The sequence below is a fragment of the Hyperolius riggenbachi genome, chromosome 1, assembly GCF_040937935.1.
Source record: "Hyperolius riggenbachi isolate aHypRig1 chromosome 1, aHypRig1.pri, whole genome shotgun sequence".
Classification (NCBI taxonomy): Eukaryota; Metazoa; Chordata; class Amphibia; order Anura; family Hyperoliidae; genus Hyperolius; species Hyperolius riggenbachi.
Window position 1 is genome coordinate 606882552 of NC_090646.1, and position 21898 is coordinate 606904449.

General features: G+C 42.5%; 1 protein-coding gene and 1 long non-coding RNA gene across 2 annotated transcripts in view; one reads left to right on the forward strand and one right to left on the reverse strand.

The window, feature by feature from the left end:
• Positions 1-21898, forward strand: part of CWC27 (CWC27 spliceosome associated cyclophilin) — a 217651-nt gene that overhangs the window by 101169 nt on the left and 94584 nt on the right. The gene's annotated exons all lie outside the window — the stretch shown is intronic.
• LOC137528480 (uncharacterized) overlaps positions 13775-21898 on the reverse strand; it is a 137401-nt gene continuing 129277 nt past the window's right edge. Inside the window, exon 3 of the long non-coding RNA XR_011023409.1 lies at positions 13775-13814. This is a non-coding gene — a long non-coding RNA (uncharacterized lncRNA). The remainder of the gene's footprint in view (positions 13815-21898) is intronic.

Below are 21898 nucleotides of genomic sequence, written 5' to 3' on the forward strand. Positions count from 1 at the left end.
AGCCTCCTATATTATTACTATGCTGCTAGACTCTCTCAGCTCCTTCAGTGGTCCTCTCCTAGGGGAGTTGTAAGATGGGTTGATCTTGAGCAGGAGCTCATCTACCCATTCCCAATAAAGGCACTCCTCTGGACCCCCAAACCATGTCTAGGTCCAAACTCTTCATTCTTCCCAATAAGTGAATCTCTATTGATTAAAAGGATGCTGAAGAACCTGACCCCAAAGGGCCATTCTTCGGTCCTTGAATCCCTTTTTTATAATGAGGATTTCCCCCCTGGGGTTTGTGGCTTGGCCTGGGGGAACTGGAGAACTAGTGGGGTCCATACTATCAATGATATGGTGTCAGACGGGACTTTGCTCCCCTGGCCCCAACTTAAGGTAAAAATGAATTGGCCAGATTCTGAATTATTTAGATATCTACAAGTCTGCCATTTCATCCAGTCTCGCCAAACTGCAGGACTACAAATATCGCGCTCCTCCATGGAGTCTATTTCTTGCTCCCACCCCTTGCCACAAGGCCTTATCTCTACGATATATTACGAAATTTGGTACACCAAATATTCAACCCCTTCTACGGCAATGGTGAAATGGATGGAGAGGCTCACTGGACCTAGCGATGATGAACACTGGGAGCATATCTTTAGTGCCATGGCTAGCTCCTCTAAGCATACCCTTACCAAAGAACGTAGTTACAGAATCTTCTACGACTGGTTCCGCACCCCTGCACAGCTTGCCAAATGGGGGCTGATCCCCAATAACCTATGCTATAGGGGTTGCCAGGCAGAGGCGGACCAAACCCATTGTTGGTGGTCTTGCCCGTGCGTGGCAAACTTCTGGGATCTGAGCTTTTCCCTGGCATCAGAAGTATTAGGCCTAGAAATCCGACCCAACCCATGGACAGCTCTCTTCCACAAACCCCTCCCCCAACTTAGCAGTCCCCAAAACAAATGGCTGGGCCAAGTATGCAACGCAGCTAAAACTCTTCTAGCCAAAAGCTGGAAGTCACTCCCTCCTTCTAAACCCGAATTAATTAACAAAATCCAGTCAATCTATATAATGGAGAAAATAACCTCCACCATTAGAGAAACTACCCCTCTGTTTGATAAGATCTGGGATCCTTGGGAAGCTTGGCTCTCCTCTCGGCCCTAACATCCCCCTACCTTATTATTACACCTATCCTGCAATAACACGGTGAACCCTCAACCCCCCGGCCCGGGTGGAACCACACTTGACGTTAGCTTCCCCCCCCCCCTCCCCTACTGGTCCGCTAGGTTCATTGCGGCCCTAACTATCCTGTTAAAGTTATATCCCTATAATGTATGTACTAATTACGGTCAATGTGTCTGAACATAATGTTGTAATACTATGGATACAATGTACTGCAATATTTGCCTTTCCCAGGTTTTCTGGGCCATTGTTTGTACCTCTTATATATAAACCAAAATAAAACCAAGTTGAAAAAAAAAAACTTCTTTGGATCCTACTGCCCTCTCTAACTATCATAAAGTCTCACTTCTTCCCTTTGGTACTGGAGCAACACATCTTTTCAGAATTGTCTGACTTGCTGTCTACTAAATCCTTGTTAGACGCCCTCCAGTCTGGCATCCGATCTCACCATTTCACTGAAACAGTTCTCACCAAAGTTGCGAACGACCTACTCATTGCAAAATCTAAAGGCCAATTTCTGTACTAATATTCCTTGACCTTTCCTCTACCTTTGACACTGTTTATCACTCTCTTCTTCTCCAGACACTTTTGTCTCATCACTGGGTGTCAAGGGCCTAGCACATTCGTGTAATTAGCTTTTCCCTGTCTAGACGCTTTTTCACTGACTTCTATTCCAACACTAACTCCTCTTCACATCCCCTATCTTTAGTGTGCCACAAGGCTCCATTCTAGGACCTTTTCTCTTCTCCATCTATACTCATATTAATATTCTCTTTTGGTTTCCAGCATCACCTTTATGCTGATGACACTCAAATCTATCTCTCAGCTCCTGACTCAGTATGAGCAAAACAGAGATTGGGGTATTTCATCATCCATCTCTCTCTGCTCCCCCACCTATAGTTACTTAATGGAGAAAACTCCCAATAACCTCAACTTCTAAAGCTTGCTGTCTGGGGGTAACTGTGGACTCTGAGTTCCCATTTAAACCACATATTAACACATTAACAACTTCCTGCTTCTTCCATGTCAAAAATATCTGCGGAGTCCGTCCCTTTCTTACACAGGATGCTACTAAAATACTTGTACATACTCTAATCATTTCCACTCCAACTCTGTGGCCCACCAAAAAAGAGTGGCACTTCTTCATTCCCTACTGAACTATGCTGCTCATCTCATCCACCTCTCCTCTTGCTCCTCTGATACTGACCCTCATTGCCAAACCCTCCATTGGCTGCCAGTCACCCAAAGGATCCAGTTCAAACTCTTAACACCATCATTTAAAACTAAAACTCAACATTGACTATCCCCTCCATACATTTCCTTATTAGTCTCCAAGTATCCTCCTCCCAGAATCCTCATGCCTCCCAAGAGACCCTCTGGTCATCCAGCTTGACCGCCGCCTCTCACTCTCGCATCCAGGACTTCTCACGAGCGTCACCTCTCCTTTAGAACTCTCTCCCACAACCTGCCTGTCTTGCTGCAAGCCTGAAAATGTTTAAATAAGATTTCGTGTTTAAAAGCTACAAAACTATTCTTGATGTTTTATTGACTTTGAATTATCAACCTTTTTTTTCATTTATTTATTGCCTGCATTAAGAATTCCTTGTCCATCATGCAAGAGTTTTACAGCTTGTAAGTAGTTACTAGTGAGTGTTGCCAAGTCAAGTCCAACCTAAGGGAAAGTGTCATTTACATACCTGAATGCTTAAAGTGAACCTCCAGACTAAAAATTGACTCAGCAGCACTGGAAAGGCCTGATGTTTCTTTAACCGTTTCACAGCATCAGAACTTTTTTTCTCTTATACAAGCCTCATTTTTAGCTGCACAGAAAAAAACTGCCCGGGCATTTTTCCCCTAATGCTGTGCAAAGCATGATGGGATTTCTGATGTTGTTGTTCTCGTTCTGCTGTTTTGGCGCAATTTTTTTTTTTTTTTTACATTTTGAATTTGACATTTGAAGCCTAGGGTGTGCAGCTGGGAAGGGTAATCAGGACACAGGACAGTTGGAACTGTGTCTCCTGCTCCTTGTCACCTCCTTTCAACCAAAAAGATGGCTGCCTCCATGACAAAGATGGCAGCCCCCATGAATCACAAACATTTGCCTGTTCTTTTAAAACGGGGTCGGTAAGAGATTATATTACCTATCTATTCTAATTAACATAACTAATGTAACTTAATGACAGTATGTTTGTTTAGGCTGAAGTTCCCCTTTAACTCTTATGCTGGGAATACACGGTTCGTTTTTGCCTTCGTTTAAACCTTCGTTTCGATTGTGCCTTTTGTCCTTTTCGATCCCGAAATAATCAGTCATACGGTTAATATCACCACCCACGGTTTAGTTTTTTTTTCCGATTCTGATGGTTTCGTTTTTCCAATGATCGAAGGCTGCAAAGAAACGAAACGAAAATCCCTTTTTACAGGGACGGACTAGCATAAACGAATATATAATCGATCTGAACAGCCATCAAGCCTACCAATGGCTCGATTAGATGGATAAAGAGAGATAATATCAAACATGTTCGATCACTAGTCGTTCGTTTTTGGGGTCTATTAATCGAAACTATAATGAGATTATGACTATTTTCACATACGTTTTCAACACTCGATTCGTTTACCGAACGAATCGAAGGTTTAAACGAAGGCAAAAACGAACCGTGTATTCCCAGCATTACAGTGAGAACAAAAGGAAAACTGAACCTAGCCTATCTCCATGTTCATATGGAACGTTGCATAGACCTGTTTATCTGATTGGGTCACATGTCACTCCAGATACCTTTTAACACTGGCTTATCTCTAGTACAGTCTTTTTTTTTTTTCTTTTCTTTAAAACTTCTAGTTCCATTTTAAGGCAAAAAAAAAGTTTTATTATAGTAATCCTTTAACGCTGCTAAAACTTCACAGCTGTTAAAGTTCTTTTAGATGAAATGTCTTTTGGTCGTGTCGTTTTACATTTTTACGTGGTTTTGTTTTGTGAATTGAACAGTAGGAGTTGGAAGTCCTTTACATCTGCTTATGACAAGTTTTATGTCTTGGGCTTGAAGAGCGGAATCTATCGGCAGACTACTTTTCTGCTAACTGTAACCAGTCTGTGTGCCGGTGCTCTCCCCTGGACAATTCCCTGACCGTAAAGGCTGCAAAGCATATTGCTGTCACTGCTAATAACTTCTGCACCAAAATTATTTTTAATGAGGAATAAATCCGCAGTAGAGAGTGTTTGAAGTTCCCCTGTAAGTCTTTTTGATAAGCAGCCATACTGAGCTCACTGCTGGAAAAGGATTGCTGGAGGAAAGTGGCTTGTGTTAAATGCCGTTAAACACCGTATGTCACCATTACATCATTTCCATTAATTGGTTACACCTGCCACTTGTTAATTTCAGTAATCCAGTAGTCTCAAAATCACATGCTAAACGTGCTGTAGGATGTGAAGCAAGAACCTGATACCACAAGGGTTTTTTTCTTTTTTTTTTTAAAGAGGCCCATAATTTATTAAAATCATTTATTCTGGCATTTCCTGCAACTACTTAAAGTGTACCCGAGGCCTCACAAGTAAATGCTTAACTTAGAAGAGGAAAGAATCTGGACCCTATAGAGGCTTCCCACGCCATCCTCTGATCCCCCGTCGGCGAGCATGGATCCCCCAAAGATTACCGACAAGGGATTTCAGTAATCACATCAGGGCGGCGCACCTCTTCAGGCACAATCGGCTGTACTGCTCCTGCGGGAGTATGGCCACGCCTGCGCAGTAAGCCGGAGCGACTCAGCGCTGCTGTGCAGGCATGGCCATGTTTGTGCGGGTGCAGCGCAGCCCTTGTGCCAGAACAGCCCCAATTTTAACCACTTCGCATCCAGACCTTGTTTCCCACTTATGGACCAGAGCAGTTTTGACAGTTTAGCTATGTCCTTATTTAATCAGAAACAACTTTATCCCTACTTATGACACAGAAATGAAATATATATTGGGTTTTTTTTTCAAGACAAACTAGGCTTTCATTCTATGCCATTTTCCAATGAACAATTTTGTTTTCTATGAATTTTAATGGGAAAACAATGAAAAAAATAGAAAAAACACACTATTTCTCAGTTTTACCAATTCCAGTTTAAAAATAAAAAGTGCTGCTTTAGATTAAAAACACAAATTTTGTTTGGCTATTCTTACCGCGTAGATTATGTTCCTGTCACAATTTATGGTGAAGATATTTGATTCTGAAATAATGCTACAGAGTGTATTTTTCACTATGAACTGTGAGAATAAAAGTATTTTCAATAGTAAAAATCAATCTCATTAGCTCAGGAAACATATATTCCCATCCACCAATTAGTGCTGCATCAGATAGTGCCAGAAATGTGCACAGGAGCAAGCCCAATCCAGCACAGCACTGCTTCTGCTACAAGACGCATATCTACTGACTCGTGGCTTAGATGAAGTCACAGAGGACGTAGATATACTGTAGTGGTGGATAAAGTGGTTAAGGGGCATCCTGGCTAACAGCGAGGGTTCAGAAGACCATGTGGGAAGCTTCCCTCTCCTTAAGTAAATATTTACCTTTTGAACTTTGTGACGGCTCAGGCGCAGCACACTCCAGGTGACTTCAGCGGGAAAGAGGACGCACGCGGCAAGTGCCGCGCAGGCGCAGTGACTTGTGACATTAAAAAGCGCAAATTTCGGAAGTAAGCTGGCGGCAGGGACCAGAGGATCGTTTTGTCCCGGCGCGGGCACAGGATGTCTGCGGGGGGGCCATTAGAAGCCTCATGTCAGTTAAACTCATTTTTTTTATACCCTTACAGTAATCCTTTTAAAGCGGATCCGAGATGAAAAACTAACTATAACTAGTAAGTTGTCTATATATCTTATCTAAAGTTTAGATAAAGTTTAGTTTACACAGCAAATCTAGCTGCAAACAGCTTTAATAGAATATGATTATTTCTTTCTGTGATACAATGACAGCAGCCATGTTGTTTGTAAACATTACACAGAGGCAGGCTTATCTCCATCTTGAGCACACAAAAAAAAACTAATTCCCCCCCCTCCTCCCCCTGCCTCTGAAATCTCTGGCTAGTAACCTCCTCCTCCTCCTGCCCAGACTGAGCTCCCATGAGCCCTTGCTACTGCCTGAAAGTGCCTTGGCTCCCTGAAAACCTGTGGGCGTGGCTTGTTTAGTTTAGTTTATAGGGAATTAGAGTATTAAAACTAAAAAAGTATTTGGCTTGAGGAATGCCCTATAAACAATAGGAAAGGAACACAATTAGGCAATGAGTAAAAGTTAATCTAGGATCCACTTTAAGGAGCCGGAGGCTTCTGGTATGGAAGTGGTTAAAGTCAATCACCAGAAACAACATTTTGTTTATACTTAAATTAGTGTACTTGACTCTGCCTTTGACAGGGTTCAAATCCTAGCAAGGCTCAGTACCTATTCAGTAAGGCAGGGAACACACTAGAAAAACTGAGAACTCAAGATAATCAATGAGCTAGTTCAAACTTGGGCCCAGTGCACACCGAACGGTTTTTGCAGCGATCCACCGGCCGCATCCGCCTGGAAAAATGCTTGGCTAATGTATTGCAATGGGATGGTGCACACCGGCGGTTTGAGGTTTTTGCCAAGCCGCAAATGCGGCTTCTGCTGCGCGTTTGCGGTTTGCTAAAAAACCTCAAACCGCCGGTGTGCACCACACATTGAAATACAATAGCCAAGCGTTTTCACTGGCTGATGCGGCTGGTGGATCGCATACAAAATCCGCTTGGTGTGCACCCGGCTAAATATCTGCTCTCTGCTCCCAAAACCGCTAGCGTTTTGACGATCTGCTAGCGGTTTTGGTGTGCACTGGGCCTTAATATGTTTTTCATACACAGAAAAAAAAATGACATTCTGCATGATGACGCTGTACATTTTGTCAGTTTTCTGTATCAGTTACATTGTTGCTCTGAAAAACGTGCACATTTTTCTGCATAGAAACACATTTGGTGTGCAGAAAACTTATGCAGAAAAACGCGCACAGAAAACTGAAAGACAAGTGTGTTTCCTGCCTAAGGAGTCCTAGGCAAGACTTCCTAACACTGCAGGGTGGCCTCTTGAGGGCGTCCCAGTGGCTGCAGCTCTTGAGCACTTTGAGTCCAACAGGAGAAAAGAGCTATACAAATATTAGGATTATAATACATTCTTGCACAACAGACTTCTTCAGAAAACCTTCAGTCTGTCCCACTTTCCCTTGCAGACGGTCCAGCATGGCGATGTGTGCCAAGCGGCAGCTTCGCCCCCATAGAGCCTACTGTTACTTCTTACAGGTCTGCCATTTGAATAGTGTTGGTAATTACATTTCGGCATATCGAATTTGGAACACCTAAATATTGCCGCACATCACACTATAGCACCATGTCAGTACCACATCACACTATAGCACCATGTCAGTACCACATCACACTATAGCACCATGTCAGTACCACATCACACTATAGCACCATGTCAGTACCTCATCACACTATAGCACCATGTCAGTACCTCATCACACTATAGCACCATGTCAGTACCACATCACACTATAGCACCATGTCAGTACCAACAAGCCGATGGGCAGTTCACGAACTTGTGCTTTGTGGCGTTTCACTCCAATGCTTCCTCCTTCCTTTCCGCTATGAAGCGCAAGTACCTGAAAAGGCAAATTATTAAAATCGCAAACGCTTGAAAAACGCATACAAAAACACAAATCCAAAAACATAAATGCAGAGAAAAACACTGAAATGCACATGCCTTAAAACACAGACAAGTGTGCTTCCAGCCTAATGCTGTTCAATACTTTTTTTTCTGGTTACAGTTTGCAGTCATCTATGAATTTCAAACCCAGAAAGCCCACATTGCACTGCTTTGCATCCTTGCACTCCATCTTGGAGTGCAGACTGTCCATAAACTCTATCTTCCCACATGATTAACAAGCTGCACAGAGCAGGAACTATTGTTACTCTTTTTTTAAATACCTATGTAGTCCAGTGGTTTCAGCAAGCTGGGACACCCCCATCTGGTGTTTTAGTAACATCAGTGTTTACATCTGCAGACAACAAAGTAGGCAAGCTTAACCACTTTACCACCAGGGGCGTGGAAACACGTACCGCCCCTGGTGGTGCCGCCGCTGTCCACGCTCGTGCAAGCCGCCGCCCGCTCGCCCGGAGATCAATGAACGGGAAAACCCGTTCCCGTTTGTTGATCTCAGCCCCCCAGCAATGATCAGCTGCTTCTATGAGAAGCAGCGCGATCATTGTGATTTTCCCAGCTCATTGTGCTTCCTGTAAGCGTACTTCTGGACGCATGAACAAAAAATTACTGTGGCCAAATAGTAAAACTACATCCAAAAATATTTTTCATAAATAAATACCTAGTTTTACATTATAAATTAACTCATTACCTCCCACACGCCCCAATTTTTTTTTTTTGTAATAAAAAGAAAAAAAAAATTACAATAAAAAAAAAATACATAAATAGTTACCTTGGGGACTGAACTCTTTAAATATTTATGTCAAGAGGGTATAACACTGTTACTTTATAAACTATGGGCTTGTAAGTAGGGATGGACGCAAAACTGAAAAATATGCACCTTTATTTCCAAATAAAATATTGCCGCCAAACATTGTGATAGGGACATAATTTAAACGGTGTAATAACAGGGACAAATGGGCAAATACAATACATGGGTTTTAATTATGGAGTCATGTATTATTTTAAAACTATAATGGCCGAAAACTGAGAAATAATGAATTTTTTTCTTATTCTTCCTGTTAAAATGCATTTACAGTAAAGTAGCTCTTAGCAAAATGTACCACCCAAAGAAAGCCTAATTGGTGGCCGAAAAAACAAGATATAGATCAGTTCATTGTGATAAGTAATGATAAAGTTATAGACGAATGAATGGTAGGAGCGCTGAAAGGTGAAAATTGCAATGGTGGTCAAGTGGTTAAATTATGTTTGCCAAAATCCTTGCAGTGTACAAAGCATAAAGGACAACTGAGGTGAGAGAGATATGGAGGAGGCCATATTTATTTCCTTTTAAGCAATACCAGTTGCCTGGCAGCCCTGCTGATCCTCTGCCTCTAATACTTTTAGCCATAGCCCCTGAATAAGCAGGCAGCAGATCAGATGTTATTAGTGTCAGATCTGACAAGATTAGCTGCACGCTTGTTTCTGGTGTGATTCGCCCACTATTGCAGCCAAATTGATCAGCAGGGCTGCCAGGCAACTAGTATTGTTTAAAAGGAAATAAATATGGCAGCCTCCATATTCTTCTCATTTCAGTTGAGAAGTGCTTCCTTTTTTTTTAAACAAAGGTGAAATTTTAATTAGCATTATGTAGGCCTAATAGTAAGCCAGCAATGAACCTATCAAACGTTTCCAGTTTCTGTGTTACTTCCAACAGTAGATGGTGCTGTCGAACCACAAGTGAGTTTTGGTAAAGTCGTCTTGCGACGCACAGAAACTTGGCTTTGTTCACATTACAACGCAAAACGGACATTGTTTTTTTTTTTTGTCTGGTTTGACAGATCGCAAAAGCTGATAGTTGATGGGTTCTATGTTATTAATAGGACCTGTTACAGTCACTTGTCAGTCCGCAACAGATCCGACCTGTACAGATCTGACCTAAGACGGTGCAGTGACATTAATGTGTATTCTAAGCTCAGTCATTTCTGTGAGGAGGCTGATCATGTAAAGTATTGCATGCTATGTTGGCACACATTCCTGCATAAGGGCTGGTTCTCACTACAAGAGCTTTTCTAAGCGCTTTGTGATTTTAAAAGCTTTCGCTAATGTTATCCTATGTGTGTGTCACACTGGAGCGATGAGATTTTGTAAAAATCACCCATTGGATTGCATTAGCAAGAGCTTTTCAAATCTCTAGCGCTTAAAAAGCTCTTGTAATGTGAACAAGCCCTAAATGTACAGTGGGATGCAAAAGTTTGGGCAACCTTGTTAATCGTCATGGTTTTCCTGTATAAATCGTTGGTTGTTACGATAAAAAATGTCAGTTAGATATATCGTATAGTAGGCACACTCCAGTGATATTTGAGAAGTGAAATGAAGTTTATTGGATTTACAGAAAGTGCATAATAATTGTTTAAACAAAATTAGGCAGGTGTATAAATTTGGGCACTGTTGTTATTTTATTGATAACAAAACCTTTAGAACTAAATATTGGAACTCAAAATTGGCTTGGTAAGCTCAGTGACCCCTGACCTACATACACAGGTGAATCTAATTGTGAGAAAGAGTATTTAAGGGAGTCAATTGTAAGTTTCCCTCCTCTTTCAATTTTCTTTGAAGAGCAGCAACATGGGCGTCTCAAAAAAAACTCTCAAATGACCTGAAGACAAAGATTGTTCACCATCATGGTTTAGGGGAAGGATACAGAAAGATGTCTCAGAGATTTCAGCTTTCTGTTTCCACAGTTAGGAACATATTGAGGAAATGGAAGACCACAGGCTCAGTTCAAGTTAAGGCTCGAAGTGGCAGGCCAAGGAAAATTTCGGATAGACAGAAGCGACAAATGGTGAGAACAATCAGTCAAGCCACAGACCAGCACCAAAGGCCTACATCATCATCTTGCTGCAGATGGAGTCACTGCATCGTTCAACCATTTGGCACACTTTACACAAGAAGATGCTGTATGTGAGAGTAATGCAGAGGAAGCCTTTTATCTGGCCACAGCACAAACAGAGCCGCTTGAGGTATGCTAAAGCACATTTGGACAAGTCGGCTTCATTTTGGAATAAAGTGCTGTGGACAGATGAAACTAAAATTGAGTTATTTGGACATGACAAGGGGCGTTCTGCATGGAGGAAAAAGAACACTGCATTGCAAGAAAAACACCTGCTCCCTACAGTAAAATATGGTGTGGTTCCATCATGCTGTTGGGCTCTGTGGCCAGTGCAGGGACTGGGAATCTTGTCAAAGTTGAGGGACGCATGGATTCCCACTCAGTATCAGCAGATTCTGGAGACCAATATCCAGGAATCGGTGACAAAGCTGAAGTTGCGCCAGGGTTGGATCTGTCAACAAGACAACGACCCTAAACACTGCTCAAAATCCACTAAGGCATTCATGCAGAGGAACAAGCGCAACGTTCTGGAATGGCCATCTCAGTCCCCAGACCTGAATATAATTGGAAATCTGAGGTGTGAGTTAAAGAGAGCTGTCCATGCTCAGAAGCCATCAAACCTGAATGAACTAGAGATGTTTTGTAAAGAGAAGTGGTCCAAAATACCTTCAACCAGAATCCTGACACTCATTGAAACCTACAGGAGGAGTTTAGAGGCTGTAATTTCTGCAAAAGGCGGATCTACTAACTATTGACTTCATTTATTTTATGTGGTGCCCAAATGTATGCGCCTGCCTAATCTTGTTTAAACAATTATTGCACACTTTCTGTAAATACACACTTCATTTCAATTCTCAAATATCACTGTGTGTATCTCCCATATGATATATTTAACTGACATTTTTTTATCGTAACAACCAACGATTTATACAGGAAAATAATGACGATTAACAAGATTGCCTGAACTTTCGCATCCCACTGTATACTTGGTTTTGCCTTACACACAATTAGCAACCACAATGCTAAAACTGGTGAAGTGCACAACATTCATTATCTTGTTACAGTGATGCCTGTGAAGGGATAAGACATATTTGGCAATTTGTGTAGTCAGTTCTTAAAGGTGATTGTAATGGAAGCAGGAAAATTGGGTAAGTGCAAAGATCTAAGAAACTTTGTCTGATGATTAAATTAAGTCTAGATGAGCATCTCCAAAATGGCAGGTCTCATTGGTTGTTCCCAGTATGAAATTGTTAGTACCAAACAAAAGAGGGCCAAGTAAGGACACAACTTACCAGTGTGGAACTGGCGGCAGGTTTATCGTGAGCACACCAGGCTTAGTGATACATGTGGAAGAATAGCCTGTCTGATGTGATCCCACAGAACAGCTTCTTTAAGACAAACTGGTGAAAACCTATGGGGGTGTCATAACACTCAGTACATTGTATTGCTGTGTAGTTGCTGTGCAGAGGGTCTTTGCTGACCTCTGTCCATTGCCAAATACTGGACTGTAGAGCAGTAGAGGAAGTTGACCTGCTCTGATGTGCAGCAGGTTACTTCGGCGCTCAGGGCTGAGCGCCGTTATAGCAGCAATACTTTGATGTGCACCTTGTGTAACGCAGGCTGTAAGCAGAGATTTTTTGTTTTGTGTTACTGCTACTGTTCGTTATGAGCCAAGAACTAGGCAGAAATATGGTTCTGAGAGTACCAACTGTCCTTTTCCCACTGCTGGTCACTTTCCCAGGACGCATCCGCAGAGAGGACCCGCAGACTTCCTGTTCCGGGTCACAGCACAACTTTTTTTTACAATCGCCGACCCAGTGTAATTTATAACAGGCAGACCGAGAGGAGGAAAGCTTACCAAAAGGGCAGTTGAGTGTATGCTCATTACCAAATAGACATGGGTATGCTTAAATGCATGCCCACAGCCTCTGCTCAGGGTCCCTTTAAGGCAGGGGTAGGGAACCTATGGCTCGGGAGCCAGATGTGGTTCTTTTGATGGTTACATCTGGCTCACATACAAATCAGTAGGGGTTGATTCACTACGCTTCACTGCTCAAGCAGCACAGCTTAGTGTGGCAGCGCAAGTAAAATTTTCAAAGTAGTGCACGCTACTGCTGTAGTATGCACTACTACTATATTACTCATACTACCTCTAAAACTAACAGCTGCTCCAATTGTCCCACTCTGGACTCTGTCAGGTCCAGTGACTTTGTAGAACGAGATCCCCGCACTTTCATTGGCCCAATAGGCTGCCTGTCACTTGACAGGCAGCCTATTGGGCCAAAGTGCTGGGACCTCATCCTACAAAGTGAATCAACCCCCAAGTCAGCTAGCTAATGGTACAGCCGTGTCACACGGCTGTCCCCAGTGCAGCGCTGCTGCTGATCGCAGCGCTGCGCTGTGTAAATAGACGGCGGTAACAGTCTCCCGAGCGGTAATAGCTACTCGAGAGACTGAAAGAGGGGGCGGAGCTCCGCCCCCGAGCATGAGATGCGCGCGATCGCATGCAAATTAGAGCCCCAGGACTTGACTCCAATTGGCGTTGGGCGGTCCTGGGGCTGCCGCCGCGTTCATGCCCATTGGCGTGACGTGGTCGTTAGGTAGTTAAGATACATTTATGAAATAAATGGACTTTTGCACGATATTCTAATTTTTCGAGTCTCACCTCTGCAGTCCGAGTCATGAAAATTGATAATGTGATCAAACCGTTTACATTTTTTAATGGAGAAATTATGTACAGAAAAAAATCTCATAGTTTTTACATAGGCTTTTCTGTGATGCCCTTTGCTATAGTCCTTGCACAGAAGTTTATGCTCTTCTCTGCTGGACAGCACTCCATGGTCTATTGGCAGCGTATAGTCTTCCAGTATTCTTGTTGTCTATTCATAATGGCAAATTATATTTTTAGAGAGCGGAATTTCCTGTTGAACTCCAGGTCTTCAGTGCGCACCGCTTCCTACCTCTGGTTGGCTTCTAGTGTCTGGAGGGTATTTCTTCTCCTCTTCCCTCTACGCATTGCTGGGCTCCTGATGGTGTTGTTTTACTTCATTGATTACTGAAATAACATTTCCTGCCTGTTGGCAGAACAGAAGCACTTTCAATGGTCACCATTGTTCTATTCTTGTTAAAACGGTTTGACTAATGGCTTGGCGAGAGTGCCAGCCGAACAGAAGTGACAATGCTATCATCAGCTAAGAGCCAACTATAAAAAGCCCTGGAATACGAGCAGCTAGAATCTCCAGTGCAAGAAGGAGGGAGATAAAGTTTAACACTATTACTTGGCTCGCAGAAATGGTGTAACGTAGTCAGACATGGTACGTGGATGACAGGGCCTCTTGTATAGACAACAGCACCGTGCTTCCATTGCTAAACTTTTCCTAACTCAGGTAAAGCACCAAAGATAGCACTGGAGGAGCAAGCAGGGCCAGCTTATCGGGCTTTGCTTCATTAATCTAATTTTCAGACACTTTGGGCGCAGTTTATAGGATGGAGATCGTGGGAACATTTAAAGTGGACCTGAACTCCGAACTTCCTCTCTGCTATAAAAGATAAGCAACAGCATAATAACCTTGTAAAGAAAAACATTTATTTGTTACAGCTGATACAAATCCTGCAATAAATCTGCAGTGTCTACTTCCTGCTTTCATAGAAGCAGACATAGGGTTAACTTACTGTTTTTACAAATTAGCTCTTCTGCCGAGGACTGCCGAGATTCCTGAGCTGACACAGCTGATAGATCAAATTACAGTTGTGATTAGTCGCAGATGAGGAGGAATTAGACAGGCTAAACTATAAATACATACAGGGTGTATTTCTCTCTGTTTTCCTTCTGTTCTGTGCAAGAGTTCAGGTCCACTTTAAATTATCCAGCAAATCATTAAATTGTTTCTTTTTAATGGAAGCCTTAATTTACTCTCACAGATTTTTATTTCTCATTGCTAGCAAAGGTGAACAATCGAGTAATGCGTAAAACTTAGTGCAATTTTACTGTAATATGTGTTTAAAAATGGCTGACCTGGGGCCGTAAAGAGGGATTGTCGGTCACAAAATCAAATTATATTTAAACACTGCATTGTGCTTTTAATGCTGCCAGAAATCTCATCCTGCAATACAAGCTCCCCAATCTATGCAGGAATGTCTCTGCTGTAATTATCTTACCTCAGTTACTGAGGCTCTGAGAGGGAAGCTTGTCATCACCCCTCCCACAAATGTGCTTCTCACTGATTGGGCTGAGCACACTGTAATTTGACAGGCTTGACTGAAATCCGATGCTTGTGCTTACAAGTTGTTAGAATGCAAGCCACAATGACACTGCAAATTGGAGGAGAACTAAGGGAAGAAATGGCATCAAGGATTGAGCCTCAGACTGTGGGAAATAGAAAGGGAGATTGGCAGAAAAGGAATTCTCTCCATTTACTATATAAAATTCACTGAAATCAAACCGTCGACAGTACAATACATCTGTTATGTAAGTAGAGCAAGTATTTATCTACTTATATATGTGTTTTCCTGGCATAGAGGCATTTTTCCTGGCTGATCCTCCTGCTGGGTGTCCGATTTTGGCCAATTTACCACCTCCATGTAGTATGAGAGCTTACCTACACAATCTGTTCATAGTATTTAAAATCTGTTGGCACTTACATGTAGTTGGTGACGTAGTGGTTAGCTCTCTCGCCTTGCAGCGCTGGGTCCCTGGTTCGAATCCCAGCCAGGGCACTATCTGCAAAGAGTTTGTATGTTCTCTCTGTGTCTGCATGGGTTTCCTCCGGGCACTCCGGTTTCCTCCCACATTCCAAAAACATACAGATAAGTTAATTGCCCCCCCCCTAAAAAATTGGCCCTAGACTACAATACTTACACTACATAATATAGACATATGGCAATGGTAGGGATTAGATTGTGAGCTCCTTTGAGGGACAGTTAGTGAAAAGATATATATATATACATTGTACAGCGCTGCGTAATATGTCGGCGCTATATAAATACTAAATAATAATAATAATAATATTGGCCAGTCAAACTTGGATGTGTTTATGCACTCTAAAGCGTGGTGCACACTTTTTAATTGTTATTGGCACACACAGCAGTAACAGACAGGGGTGTTATTGCTGTGTGTGTGACCCCTCTGTCTGTTATTGCTGTCTGTGTGACCCCCCCATCTGTTATTGCTGTCCGTGTGACCCTTTGTTTGTTATTGCTGTCTGTGTGACCCCCCCTGTCTGTTATTGCTGTCTGTGTGACCCCCCTGTCTGTTATTGCTGTCTGTGTGACCCCCAGTTTGTTATTGCTGTCTGTGTGACCCCCCCCCATCTGTTGTTGGTGTGTGTGTGTGTGACCCCCTGTCTGTTATTGCTGTCTGTGTGACCCCCCTGTCTGTTATTGCTGTCTGTGTGACCCCCCTGTCTGTTATTGCTGTCTGTGTGACCCCCCCCCCCGGTCTGTTTTTGGTGTGTGTGTGTGTGTGTGTGTGTGTGTGTGTGTGTGTGTGTGTGTGACCCCCCGTCTGTTATTGCTGTCTGTGTGACCCCCCCCTGTCTGTTATTGCTGTCTGTGTGACCCCCAGTTTGTTATTGCTGTCTGTGTGACTCCCTCTGTCTGTTTTTGGTGTGTGTGTGTGACCCCCCTGTCTGTTTTTGCTGTCTGTGTGGCCCCCTATATGTTACTGCTTTCTTCTGGCTGCACTCTGACTCTCACAGGTGGAGAAGATGTTTGATCAGCAGTCACTGTGAGTGCAGGCTTTGCTTCAGTGTAAAGGATGCGGTGTCAGGCCCAGTGCACACCGAGCGGTTTTTGGAGCGATCCGCCGTCCGCATCCGCCTCTAAAAACGCTTGTCTAATGTATTGCAATGGGATGGTGCACACCGGCGGTTTGCGGTTTTTGCCAAGCCGCAAACGCGCCTCCTGCTGCGCGTTTGCGGTTTTCGGAAGCGTTTCGTCCTCAATGTAAAGTATAGGAAAAACGCAAACCGCTCTGAAAAACGCTAGTTCAGAGCTGTTTGCCAGGCATTTTTGTTACAGTAGCTGTTCAGTAACAGCTTTTACTGTAACAATATGTGTAATCTTCTACACAAAAACGCACGCAAAACCGCTAGGTATGTTTAGAAAACCTCTCTAAACATTACCTAGAATCGCTCTGAAATCAGCTCCCAAAACCGCTAGCGTATTGCGGATCTGCTAGCGGTTTTGGTGTGCACTGGGCCTCAGAGTGCAGAGGGGGCTGTAAAGACAGCACTATTGTAATCTAAAAATGGACATTTACAGAAAAATATACTTGGATAATGATTATCATAAAATTTGCACTATTATATAGTAATGGAATACAGTAATATCTCTGGCTTTCCCTCTCTGCCCACTGCTCTCTCACTTTCTCTCCTCCCCTCTTGCTGTCTCTCTCAGCATCTCTCTGACCACCGGTTCTGTCTCGCTTTCTCTGGCAACAATCTCTGCCCATTCTCTCTGTTCACAATCACTTTATTTCACCCTCTGCCGATGTATTTATGTAGCACTATTGTCTTCTGCAGCACTTTACAGAGTACATAGTCATATCACTGACTGTCCTCAAAAGAGCTCACAATCTAATCCTACCATAATCATAGTCGAATATCCTACCATGTTATTATTATTATGTATTTATTTATACAGAACTGACAGAGTACAGAGAGGGAATAGGAAGACTGCCAAAAACACAGACGACTATAACAAATGTGCATGAGAAAGGGTGCAGTTTTTACAGGGGATCTTCTGACCGTGGTGGGGGCACAATTTCAGTGTTGGCCACAGCACACTAATAAAGCCTTATACACACGCCTGTCTTAAAGAGAATCTGTACTCTAATATTCTTACAATAAAAAGCATACCATTCTATTCATTATTTTCTCCTGGGCCCCTCTGTGCTGTTTCTGCCACTCTCTGCTGCAATCCTGGCTTGTAATTAACAGTTTTAGGCAGTGTTTACAAACAAACTAACCAGCTTCTAATAGGCTCAGCTAAGCATAGTGTATGAGTCATTCATAGTGTGCAGGGGGCCTGCAGAGGGTGTGTATCGCTTCTACCAATCACAAGCAGCCCTGCACATTCCACAAAATCAAGCCTTAGCCCGACAAACAGGACAGAGGAAAGATACATTGATTTATTACAGAGACAGTGCAGTTAGGAAAGACTGCAGTAAGCCAGAGCAGATTAGAACAGGCATAGGAATTTATAGGATAGAAGAACTAAGGCTGAAAAATTTGTTACAGAGTCTCTTTAAGTGGGCTGAGGCAGCAGATAACGACCACCTCAGCCTACAGGTAGGTAGGGTGATCTGTGAAAACAAAAAACACAGAGACACTGGGAGCCCCATTGGTGTAGTATGTCAAACAGTTGAAGCAAATGATGGAGAAGAACTGGTACTCACAAAGGGAGGTTGCCAATTTAGCAGAGGCTCCTGTTCTGCTGAGAACCCGCAGCCCACTAAGCTGTGCCATGCGGGACTATGGTGATTCGGCTGCGAGCTGCATAAATCTGCAGCATGCCCTTCTGATTCGGGCATAGTGGGAATAGGTCCTAAATCCCCGAATGTAATGCATGTCAGGCTATTATCAGTGGTTTATAAGTGGGGTAAGATGGTTTGTAAATAGAAACTATTACTTATACTGTATATATCTTTTATTTGTTACTTATTCTCCAGAAAATCTTAGAAGTTTGAAAGTGTAGCGTGTAGAATATCTGTGTGTCAAACAGCAGACTGACTCACGCACACTTCAGCAAGGTTAACCAAAGGTGAGCCTAGTCTGGAGTCCTATACCCAGCACATTTCAGAGATTTGTAAAGAAAGAAGACATTATTATTACATTACTGTCCGGGGGGTTGATTTTATTTTTGAGATAGTGCCATGAGCGCAGGTACAGATCAGCGTTAATAGAACCGCTCTTCCAGTTCTTACTAAGTTTCTCCTGAGGTTTTGGACTGGCAGATAGACTTGGTAATGAGTACCACGTGTGCAGGATTTCAAGAAAAAAAGCAGGAACTTTCCTGCACGTGAGTTGAATGATTGGAGTAATACAGGGAAGGTTTGCAGCTTTTCTCTGTATATCTACTAAATCTTCCCAAAGTACTGCAAAGTAATTTCATTGCGTTACACAATGACAATAAAGTGCTTGAATCTTGAATCTAGGGCGGTTTGCTGAACAAGGAATGCCATGAAAATAATTGTGTTCACTTTTTGTTGCTAGGGGAAAAAAAAATTTCAACTTCTCTTTCAGTCAAGCAGAGGGGCTTTTTTATTTTCAAATTCTTGCTTTATTTTTGGATGTTTGAAGACACAATGAGACATCACTGCTCTATACTGAACTATTGTGTGTGCCATTGTTTAACAGCAGAATAGTGCAGTATAGAGCAGGACTGTGGAGTCAGAGCCGAAGATTCGGAGTCTGAGCAATTTTGGGTACCTGGAGTTGGAGTCGGTGGTCTCAATAAACTGAGCAGTCGGTGTCAGATGATTTTTGTACAAACTCCACAGTCCTGATAAGAATTAGACCAAGGAGTCAGAGTCGAGGAGTCGGAACAATTTTGGGTACCTGGAGTCGGAGTTTTCACAAACTGAGGTGTTGTAGTTGGATGATTTTTGTACCTATGCCACAGCCCTGGTATAGAGCACTACCTCGGAATCAAAGTAACTTGGTTTTAAAAGCCCGTACCCACTATTCAAATTTTACAGCTTTTTTTTGTCCGGTGACTGGTGATTTTGTTTTTGATCAACAAGCGAGTGTTTCAGTGATCTGTTGACGTTGGTACAGGGGCGCGATTACATGAATGAAGTTTGGCGACGCGTGGCGATAATGACCTTTGCAATGGATTGGATCATTAACATCCCCATTGACTCCCGCACAATGTACCATGATCGTGTTACGTCACGTGTTCCCATGGTAGGATGATGGATCATGGAACCTCTTTAGTCAGGAGGCGTCGCTGTGAAGTTCCCCGATCGTCTTCAGATAAGTACAGTATTGAGCTTAAACTGTACCAGAGATTAAAAAAAAAAACCAAGAATCGATACTCAGGGCTTCCTCCAGCCCCATAAGCTCATCTGAGTCCCCACCGCCCTCCCGCGGTCTGCCGTTCAGCTGCAATCAGCCCCGGTAATGGGCTCGGTCCAGTCTGGGTCTTCTGCATATGCACGGGTTTCCCGCGCATATGCAGTGGGACTGACCGTGGGAGGACGGCGTGGGACTCAGACGAGCATATATGGGCCTGGAGGAAGCCCCAGGTAAGTATCGATTCGTTAGTACTTTTGATCTCTGGTTTACTTTTAACATCGTTTTGCAGGAGAAGGAAATATTTTTATGAACTTTTGACTTGATAAGCAAGCAAAGTCTTGATATACAAGCACAAAAATGTATACATACATTCCATTATCTGTGAAATCCTTAACATTATAAATCCAAACACGGTGCAGCACCACTCAGCTAAAATTAGCTTAATTTGAAAAACGATGAAAACAAAGGTTGCTGCTTAACTCCATTTTTTTTAAAGACTGCATAAACATCCCTTATACTAGTCTACCAAAATGATCATTTGTGATCTTTTTGAATGAATACCTAGCATGAACACAGTCATCCTGATCTAAACTGTCTGCGACATAAAATACTATTAAGCCAGCTGTTGTCGTATTTTACTGCTGCAAGATGCACTAGGGCACCTCCTACTTTTCCTATCCTCCCCATAGGACAGAAAGAACTGTTTGGAAAAAAAGTTGAGCAGCCCATCTCTATACTGAGAGTAAAAATAATCATGAAAAAATAATTTGGTGGCATTCCTTTATCTTTTAGGCGCACCGCTTTGGAGTATTGTTCTGTGTTTTGTAGTGCTTTCATTCTGACAGGTGAATTAAGCTGATAAGACATTATTACTACTATACTTGTCCATAGATGAGGCTACTTCACTCATTTGGGACTGCAGGCTCTGTGTTTAAAAGAAATCTAAAGTGAAAATAAACCTTATGATATGATTTGTAGGTGTAGTACAGCTAAGAACTAGAACTTCTGTTGTTATCTATGCAAACGAGCTTCTCTGAGCTCCCTAACCAGTTTAGTCAGCTACAGTGCTGTTTTCTGAGGCACTTATACTTCAAAGAAACAGTGACAGGCAGCTTCAGATAAGATTTTTACTGCAGGGAAGTGGAAAGGGTCATTAGCTCGGCTCTGTTTCATAGTTTAAAATACAGTGTGGTTTGTAAATTGCAAATATGTTAGAATGATACATTCTAAAAAGCTATAAACCTGAAAATAAAAACATGAGACTTTTCTTTGCTACTAATGTTCTATTCATTATCTGTACTACTCATACAATTGATGATATCATAATGGGGTTTTTTTTTTCGCTTCAGTGTCACTTTAAGGACCAGGGCCTTTTTTTTTCTTTATTCTCTCCCTAATCACTGTGATTGGCTCACAGTGATCAGAGCATCAGGAGCCAATGAGGCACATAACTTTGGTGTCTTTACTATCGGCGGGCTCACGCTATTGTGTCACTGCCGGGATGTGCACAAGAGCCGGCAGTGGTACAATTATTCTGCATCAAGCTTAAAGTGAACCAGAGGCGAAGCAGCCTCATGTATTTTACCATATATATCAGTGGGAACATTAGAGAAAATACCTACCCTGCTCTCTGTTTCATCAGTCACTGCTCAGCCTGCTTGTTATCAGCCCTGATAAAATCCCCGACTGAGCATTCAGTCTGGCTTTGCTCAGGAATCATTATAGCCGTGTCTGTCTTCTCTGGTGTCTTTTCAAGCCCAAGCCTGCCCCCTTCAGGCTCTGCTATAATGACTCGCTTATGATTCCTGAGCAAAGCCAGAATGCTCAGTCAGGAATTTTATCAGGGCTGATAACAAGCAGGCTGAGCAGTGACTGATGAAACAGAGAGCAGGATAGGTATTTTCTCTAATGTTCCCACTGATATATATATATGGTAAAATACATGAGAGTGCTTCATCTCTGGTTCCCTTTAAGTTATTAATTCATTTAATAACAAAATTTCTATCTGTTCAAACCAGAATTGGGGATGCTCAAAGAGATGCAAATGATTTCGAGTTGATGCAAATATATGTAGTTTGAAAACGGACTAATCAATTTATACCTGTGTTTAAATTGATTGGTCCATTTTCAAACTGCATATA